The sequence below is a fragment of the Morone saxatilis genome, unplaced genomic scaffold (genome assembly GCF_004916995.1).
Source record: "Morone saxatilis isolate NCDOM2014 unplaced genomic scaffold, NCSU_SB_2.0 Contig22, whole genome shotgun sequence".
Lineage (NCBI taxonomy): Eukaryota > Metazoa > Chordata > Actinopteri > Moronidae > Morone > Morone saxatilis.
In genome coordinates this window covers 20,719,098-20,728,604 of record NW_023339785.1, presented here as the reverse complement: position 1 = coordinate 20,728,604, position 9,507 = coordinate 20,719,098, and the positions used below count along the sequence as shown (strand labels likewise).

Sequence of the window (9,507 nt, the reverse complement as noted above, 5' to 3'; positions counted from 1 at the left end):
TTTTTTTTTTTTTGGTGCTTTTTTTTTTATGATGCTCGCTTTGCTGGCGCGAGATACGTCCCTTCAAACAGACAGTATGAATGAGTAATCACTAATCATGCGTGTATGAGTGTGTGTGTGTGTGTGTGTGTGTGGTAGGAGCTGCTCTCACGCACAGTGGTCAGCTACGGAGCTGTGAGAGAAACTGTGGTAGGCCTATTGACAGACAATGGGGAGGGAGGGTGTCCGCAAACCCTTACTTAAGAGAATGATTACTGTGTGATGACTCAAACTCACAATGCATGTTCCTGTGGATAATTGTGTGTCTGCGGTGATCACACACACACAGAGTGACCATCTCATCTAAGAATTTCTTAAAACTCCATACTCCTACATGTGTTTTAAGACTACTCGAGCTCCTTTTGGATGTGATAAAATGGTGATGGTAAAAACTCATGTCTGAGATTAGAAGTCAAGGTGGATGTTAGACCCTCAGGGGACACGGCGAGAGAGTATTTGGGATGCGTTACGTTGAGTGATTACGATGATGTTCCTGGTTTTATAATTGCTCTTCTCAGCCACAGTAAGAAGCAGCCAGTGGAGTCACGGCTTCAGCCTCTGATCCCTGGAGTGTTCACTTGGAAAGCTGTGCTCCTTTGCACCGTTCATTAAGAGAGAGTTTCAATTTTATTGGGGATTAGATGAGTAACAGGCCAAATATGGTTAGAAATGTTGGTTTTGGTTCAGTTTTTTAATATCACTCACAGTGTAACTGACTTATGGGCATATTTGTGCTCAGGATATCTAAAAGTAAGATAGACAGGAAGATAGAAGTGATCGGAGCTTTGACGGAGAGAAACTGCCTTTCCCTCATGTTAAGCCGCGACAGAAACTGTGGAGTTAATTACACTTTATTTTAAAAACATGCTGCCAGTTTAGGGCCCATAAAATAATTTTATGAACCAGCCAGTCCTAAAAAACAAAACATGTGCAGAAATATAATCCTAGATGTGGCAGTATTATATATTCCACCCAAGGAAAACCAATGTTTCCCCCTCTTAAATGTTCTGTATGAAGACTGCATATGAAAACCGTACAATTTTGTGTATGAACATTTTGTAAGACATGTTGGTTTTGGTCTGCTAATGAGGAACAGACAGTTTTATATCAGTTATTTCCAGATTCTTGTTCCTCAATCTCAAATAGACAACAGGAACTGAAAGACAGCATATGGAGATGTTAGTGAGTGTCATGATTCAAAACTACGAGCCGAATCTGGGGAAAAAAGGATCATATTTCATTATGGCCACATATGCTATTATTTGCAGGTTTCAGGTAATGTAATACGCTGACATCCTTTTGGGTTGGTCATCACTAAAGGAAAGGCAAAGAAACATTTACACAGTCGCACCAAACTCATGCAGGAGAATTGTTTCATCTCCTTACTGCTCCACTCTCGGTCTCCTCATATATGTGTTCTTTGAAAAAGATTCTCCTGGCCTCTTCCTCATGCAGAGCTGGGTCTCAGAGTCCTTTTCATAGACGTTCAGTAACATCTCCCAGTGTTGTGCCTTTTCCTGTGAAGCCCCCCTCTTTCTTCCTGTGGGGCTTCAAACATAGACCCTCCGTGGCAGGCTTATGCTCAGATATTATTTTCTTATGAATAAAGTAAAAGGCAAAAGGCTAGTACTAATCTCTACGCTTACAGGCGCTTCACTTTGGCCTCTTTTTCTGGAAGCTCTTCATCTCTCTCACGCTGATCTGAGTAGTCTTGTGCCATTTTTAGGGAGCAGTGACACTGAGACCTCCTTTAGAAGTACTATAGTGATTTCTCTTGCTCAACATAAGAGAGAAAAGTACTTTAAATATACACAGATATAAGACATACGGCGTTGATAGCAAACATCTGTCCTCACCTACATGTTTCAGACAAATTGCTCTAATTATTATTTCTGTGAAGAGTCAGTTGACCATTGTCCTTTCTCATTCTTTCATATTTGAATTTTTTTTCCTATTTGTCTGTGTACAATGGATAAAGGTAGCGATGTAGCAACACCTTAAGCTGAACTGTGTGTACTATTTGGTATAATACTTTTAATGCCTCCACTAGATAGCACCAGTAGAGAGATGACCGAAATAAGGAAGAGAGATGCAACAAATGTCTCCAGCTGGACCTGAACTACAAGAAATAGGTAACATAAAATGATAATACTTAAGTTAAATACAAGTACCTAAAAATTCTACTTAAGTACCGGACATTAAATCCCTCCACCTTTGAAATAGCTGCATTTGCATTTGGGTTTGCTTTATGAGATCATCAACTTGGACTCGGAGAGCTTGAATTATGAAGACAGTATCAGGTTTTGTGACATTCATCAGAGCGACAAATTTAGGACTGCACTTTTTAGGAATCCATCCATCCCCAGCACAGAGACAAGGGTAAAATTACAAGCTTTATCTGGGTCTCGTGGACAGCAGCTCCTTCTCCTCAACTGTCCGCTACTGTCATATGAGAGAATATGGGACAGAGAGATGGGATACTCTGCAATCCCATCAAGAAAACCTGACACAGCTAGCTACCAGGCCAAGCAGCCTATACTGTAGCTGTAGAAGGACTGCTCCAGCAGCAGAGCACTGGTGAGGCTCACAGAAAGATGACTCATCAGCGTTTGTTTTGATTTGAACACCCACACCGGAGGAGTTTCCTCTATGTGTGTGTGCGTGAGGGTATGTATCTGCTGGGGTGTGTGCAGACGCAATTGATGTGTAAAGTATGACGCGTACGGATCTGCGCCTTAACATTTTAGGCACCAAAGAAAAATGGACTTCTTCTCGGCTCTCGGCGCTGTCTATACCTCATAAGATCACCCTGTGCTTTCAGGCGCACGGTATCGGCAGCCTGCTGATGCATACAGTGACAGGAAAATGAAAAAAGGCACTTCACTTTTCCTGCAGTAATCTCTCTTTTCCTCTTTGTTTGCTCATGTATTGGAACAAGAAAAAAATCTAAAAATAAAGGTGATATGGGACATTTTAGTCAGCGCGAGGAAGTGTGAATGACTGAGAATCATGAGACGTACAAATTTAGAAGAAATTCAACTTGTTATCTGTCGAACATTTTTGCATATAAGTGTGTAGCAGTGGTATGATATGGAGAATGAGACTGCATGATATGCTCCATTCCTCTGGTGAAAGAATCCCCTGGATGTTATTTGGTTGTTTTAGTGTCCTGGGGTGTTGAGAACCATGTTTACTACCATTCCATACTGTGTCCCCCAATTTAGTCTCCTGCTGACATGGTAAAGAAGTCTGTGCTGGCAAACACGCTTCCCCTGGCTCTGACTGTGTGCTTGTTGTAGTTTCAGCTGCATTAAAGATTAAAGAGCGTGCCTTATTGTGAGGAAACACACACTCACATATACACACACGTAGAGGAAACTCCTCCAGTCGTCGATTTTCATACACAAAAGATACGCGGCATATGGATGCACACGGACACATGCGCTGGTTCACAGAAATATATGGTATGTATGAATGTATGCACACTGACACACATGCATAGACACACAAACTCTGGAGCAGCAGCTTTAAGTGGGGCATTGGTAGTCATGGAAACCAGATCTGATCGTGCTGGAGTCACAGCACATGTCATAAGATGGGGAACCAGCAACACACACAGATGCCCCATCTACATTCTGTATGCCACATAACACATTTAGGCACATAACGAGGCACACATGCATGCGGCACTTGCACAGGCACGCACACACACATACACACACACACACACACAAGCTTCCCCTCCTGTTTTATGGCCCTAGGCAGAGAGAGAGTGAGAGAGAGCAGGGACACGGATTCAAAAATGGGGAGGCGCAAAGCAAAATGAAAGAAAGGCTGAGGAGGCTAAGATGGGGGAGGAAACGAGGGAGTGTGCAAGAGGAAGGGTTGGCATGACGGAGGAAGAGGGGGAGAGCACAGAGGGGATGGCAGAGCGGTGCGGAGAATGGGAGATGCAGTGGGCATCATATCAAAGCACCCGCTCTATCCGGGCACTCGGACAGAGGGGCCTGTGTGCATGTGTGTATGTGTGTGTGTGTGTGTGTTTTTGATTTTGCACCTGTTGTTCCGGGGCCTGCAGTTTTACGAGCACATATATTAACTTTGAGTAAAGTTTCTCAACCTTGGCGCCAGGACCCCAGATAAGATCACATAATATACGGCCAGGGTCACTGGAGATTTCTGGATATGGCAAACACTGTGTGAAAAATAAATGTACATGACAGCTTAATTGCTGGATTTATAGGCAGGCAAATATTGAAACTTAAAAGATTAACCTACATCACAAACTAGATTTAGACTTAAGGCTTTAATAGTAGCCATGATGACTATCTGGAGTTTATTCTAGTTTAACTGTCAGCACTCTGTTACTGCAACGCTAGTTTGTCTGTTTATGCTCAGACCAACAGTTGGGTCTTACAAAATGTTTAAGAATCATAAAAATCATTTGGTTGAACAAGCTTATTTTCATCACTGCTCTTTAGTCATGTTTATCAGACTGTTACCACTCTCTTGAAAACATAATTATACTAATATCTACTGCATGTAATAGCACTTCGAAGCTAATTATGAGGTCAGTATTAACTACAACAACATACAATAATAATAAAAACAACATTGTTTTCTAGACTATTATCTCAGTTGCAATACATGGACCAATCAAACTGCTCACAGCCAAAGATATTTCCAGGCATTTCATGCTTGACCCTGCATTAATTCATTCTATGGGTGCAACAAGCTGTGACCAATATAACTGACATATTATCAGCTTTATAAGGTTAATATGGCATATACATCTTAGAAAACAGTTGACGCTTGACAAATGTAGTCCAATATGAACTCTTCTTTTAGCTCAGTTTGTCGTCCCACCACCTTCTGAGAAATATATTTGATATATCTTTGGCAGCTGAATCCTACACTATGTTCATGAGCTAGTTAATAACTACAGTATGTGTGTCAGTTGTTTGGTGCTGGGCAGATATTGTACAATGGGTTTATCAGAGACTTTTTGTGAAAACAGCTGCCCAATTTGTGTCGATAAAACCGAATGTTTTGTGGAACTGAGGGGAGCTGCGGAGTTGGGTGACTATGAGCGACTCCTTTTACATTACACACAGTCATTTGACCCATTGTTAATAAAAAGATATTCAGCAGAGCAACTTTAATGTCAACAAGTGAGCATAATTATAGTGACATTTTTGTGATTATTTACATAGCAGAAAAGCTACGTAAAGTTGGCACAAAGACCGTTTCCTCCAGCGTGGGATGGTTTAGAAAAGTGTGCTTCTTTTCCACTTCACATTTCTGAGCATTTCCAAGTTTCCCATCTTCCTCTAAGTCTTCTTCTCTCCCCAAACTACAGTTGAACAATTGAAAAGGGTAGAATAGGGATAGTTAGGGCTTGTGAGGTAAAGCCAAAGTTCATGTTAACATATTATTATAGTTCCACTATGTCTGCAGTCACTTCAGATTCCCTCAGGTCGGTTAGATCCTCAGAGTCGAGCTCTGCCTCTGAACTCTTTGCCGCTTCCTCGTTGACCCTGTTTTCCATCTTCCTGTTCCTTCAGATTGCCTCTTGACACCTTCCTGCTAGTTGAATTTCAGAGAGGAGGCTGTGGTGCACTTGAAAGCTCATACCAGGGAGCTAAAATGGCAAGGTCTTAAGAATATTCTGTCATGATGTGATGAATATTTCACAGTAGAAATATTTTTAGTGAGTGTTGTGTCATATCTTCGCACTCACCGAAGCACTTACTCCGGCTGGAAGCTCACAGATGGGTGGCTAGGCGTCGGGACAGGAGTCTTTGCGGCCTGCCACTGCTCTTAGCCCAATCTCTTCTCTAACCCAAACATGGTCTCAGAGGGAAACACAGGTCTGACAGTATGATTTCAGTTGATGTTAATGGCCAAGCAGCAAAGTAAGTGAGTTTTTCAGTGTGAGCCAAAAAAATGCAGTGTATTTATTGTGGCCTTCAACAAGCTTTCAGTCAGTATGTGGACTGCATATATAGGCTACAGTTTGTGTGTGTAATTATATATTGTGTGTGTGTGTGTGTGCTCCTTAGCCTAGCATCAGTGCAGGCTCCTGAGGGGCAGCAACTGCTGATCCCTCACTTCTGCTCGGAGGCCTCTCTTGCTCTCACTCTGGTTGCCAGGCAACCCTCATGTTTCTGAAGGGGAGGGGTTTATTTTGCCCAGGAAAGACGAAAAAATTAGAGGGAATTGCATGAAATGTGGATGAAGCTGTCAACATGAGATGCTTGCTCAAGCCTTAGCACGCTGGGATTTAGTAATGGCCGGGATCATGGGATTCTTTAGTGTTTCTTACAGAGATGTTTCACTTTGCTAACTAAAGATATTTGTATCCCACAATAGGCTATGAGTACAGAACAAGAAATGACAATAAAACATCTTGTGCTTTGTGGTAAGGTTGCGTTTTTTAAAATGTGAATTATAGTTACCAAATTTGAATCCTTTTGATTGAAAACACTGGAACTCTGCACAGAAGTTGTTAAAACATTAGGATGAAAAATAATACAGCCTCATGAGTTATTTTGTCTTAATCTAACAGGGTGAGCTTTCAACAATTTGTAACAAAAATCAAAGGTAATTTAATTTAAAAAAAATGTGACTTTGAAATTGTCATTCATGGACCTAAAATTCAAGCTTTGCCAGACATTATAATTTCGACTTGTGTTGTGTATATAATTGCTTTATGCTGGAAACAGAGAAGAAAGAAAATATTTTGTGAGACATAGTTGAATGGTTAAAGTAAAAATACATTCTTTGTTATTATTTATAACCGGGACGTATGATCAGATTTGAGTTAGAGTGACATTGAGTAACATTAGCAAACAACCCACCAGTGCCATCAGGTTTGGATTCAAATGTTGCTAAATCTTGATTGGTGGATGGAAGAATGTGACATCATGTTTTTCTTCCCAATTTAAACTAGTGAGAAGAGCTCAGACAAAAACACAAATAGATAAATCTCTCAATTGAAATAATCCCAACATTTATAGCACTAACAGACATTTGGTTTTTATAGTAAAAAGCAGCATGAGGACATTTTGTTTTTCATTTTTTACCCAGAGCGATAAAAGAACCAGCTATCAAAACCCAGCACTATTTTGTGGCACTTTTGTCCAAAAAAGATTATGAAAAAGGCTTTCATTTAATGAAAGAGGAGCATACAAAAGTGAAAAAGCACTGAGGTGACAAAGCGTCACAGCAGAATTTAGGATGCTGTGAGTATTTGCATTGTCATTTGACGTCATGCTGCGCGAAATAATCTTTACAAAAAAAAAAATTGTTTTACAGTTGACAAATGTGTGTGGAACATGGGAGATATGCAGGTGATTCCCAGGTTCAGCAAATACTGTTCAATATTAAGTTCCTGAATCGCAGCAGGAAAAACAATATTTACAGGAAACACATTAGTGTTGCTCACCATCACCGCATGATCAGTGCCGGTTGTAGTGACTCCGCACACTGTGGAAGCACCATTTCAACTATCTGTGGTTAAACTATGATCAAATATCTTAGCTCCCAGGGAAAACTAAGCTTATGACTTGACTACACAGAGAGACATTTCTGACATTACTCATGCAAAATTACTTTTTGTTTATTTCATCTGCACGCAGGCTAAGCTTTATTTGACTCTTATTTCTCTGCATGGCCTACTTAAGCATGAGGTCAGTTTTAATATTTCCTGCAGTTACTAAGAACACAGTAAACAGTCTGATGTGAGAAGACACTAGGGCCGCAGAAAAAAAAAATCTTCTTGCATGATACAGTCTCAACTGCTGCAACTAACTAACTATAATATACATAATTTTAATGTCATGAGGTTTATAGTGGAATGTAGTACTGACAAACCTGACCACTATGTGTTAGTTATTTTGTTTTAATGTGTTTGTGAGCACCATGTGCTATTTCCAGCTGGAACATGAATCAGCAGATGAACCCAGATCAGCTGTTGTCCTCTAGGGGAAGGCATTCTGACTCATCTGATTGGCCAGCAGCTGTGTGTCACAATGTGTATATACATGTATGAATGTATGTCTGTTTGTGTCTGTGTGCAGTTTCTGTGCATGTGCTTGTGCAATAATGCGAGTGAGAATTCACATATATTTTGAAACAATAAATCCCATCATACTTGAAAGAAAATGGCCACTAAATGCACCGCTGTCAACTCAGCACCTCATTCTATGTGTGTTTTGCAGAATAGCTATAGTAGGGTGCTTTCCCAGAGGATGCAGTGGTAGTCAGCCTTGACCTCTTTGATTCTTTATTCATCACCTCTCTATATAATTTATAAACTTTATGTTGGTGGAGAGTGGAAAAAAGAGAGGGAAAAAAGGTGCACCTTTTTAATGATTAGACACCAGGAAGAGGACTGAAGTGACGACTTGAATAATAAGTGTGAAAAAGTTAATCCACTTTTTCCACCTGCAGAGAATCTTAAATGTGCAATGAAGATATTATACTGTCATCAGTTTGCAAATATAGTGAGATATTGCATTTGCATTATGATGACATAAGCCATAACGTGCCACTTTGTATGACACGGCTACTATTAAAAAATGGTTTGACGCTTCAGAAGGAGAGGCAGGGGTGTAAATGGGGAAGGACAAATGTGAGAGTGAGGGAGTGGCGGAGGAAATGAGAAGGATGGATTGGATTGAGTGGCTCACCTTTCTTAGGTATGGACATAAAGACTTTTGAGAAATAGCCATCTCTGTTTTTTATTTTCCTCACATTTCTCTCTTATAGTGCACTGGGAGTCACATATTCAGAAATCCTAGTTATCAGCTGCAGGGCTTTCTCTCTGCTCTACCTCAATGTTCTCTGCATGACTGTCTCTGTTCCTATAGCTGCTGGCTGGCTAAAGAAATCTGCATGTTCACTCCAATTGTACATATCTCTGCCAACACTCGTGATGATTTATTAGACTACACCAGGCCCACTGTAATAAACATTTTACATCTAAAGGAAATAAAAACAGCCATTTTAAACATAATGCTGGAATGTAGCTGTGTACTTACTCTTATTCAAGTCGCCAAGAACATTTTTGTAAAACAATAAAATGCAGAGCTGTATTGAAATGAATAATCACAGATTTTTTAAATATAAATAAGAAACTCAGACAGGGTATGAGAGTACACAACGATTTAGATTTTAACTGCTCTTTCCAGAGAAATCAAATTGCATGTGATTCACATGTGCAAGTCAATTCAGAAGACTGAATTGATGAGAGATGATTTATTGTTAGTTGTCAGATGTTCAGAAATTACTCATCATTTCACAACAAAAGCAAAGAACTGAGTAGTTAAAAAACAAAACAGATTTGTGTTTCAGAACTTAGCAGAATCATCTCAAGATGATTAATGGTTAATGATGACCCTCAGATTTATCTTGTGACCCTTGGGAGGGGGCCTAACCCCCACTTGAAGGTCCAGTATGTAACAT

General features: G+C 40.3%; 1 protein-coding gene across 1 annotated transcript in view; it reads left to right on the top strand.

Moving 5' to 3' along the window:
- Positions 1–9,507, top strand: part of si:ch211-26b3.4 (connector enhancer of kinase suppressor of ras 2) — a 55,318-nt gene that overhangs the window by 829 nt on the left and 44,982 nt on the right. The window lies entirely within an intron of this gene.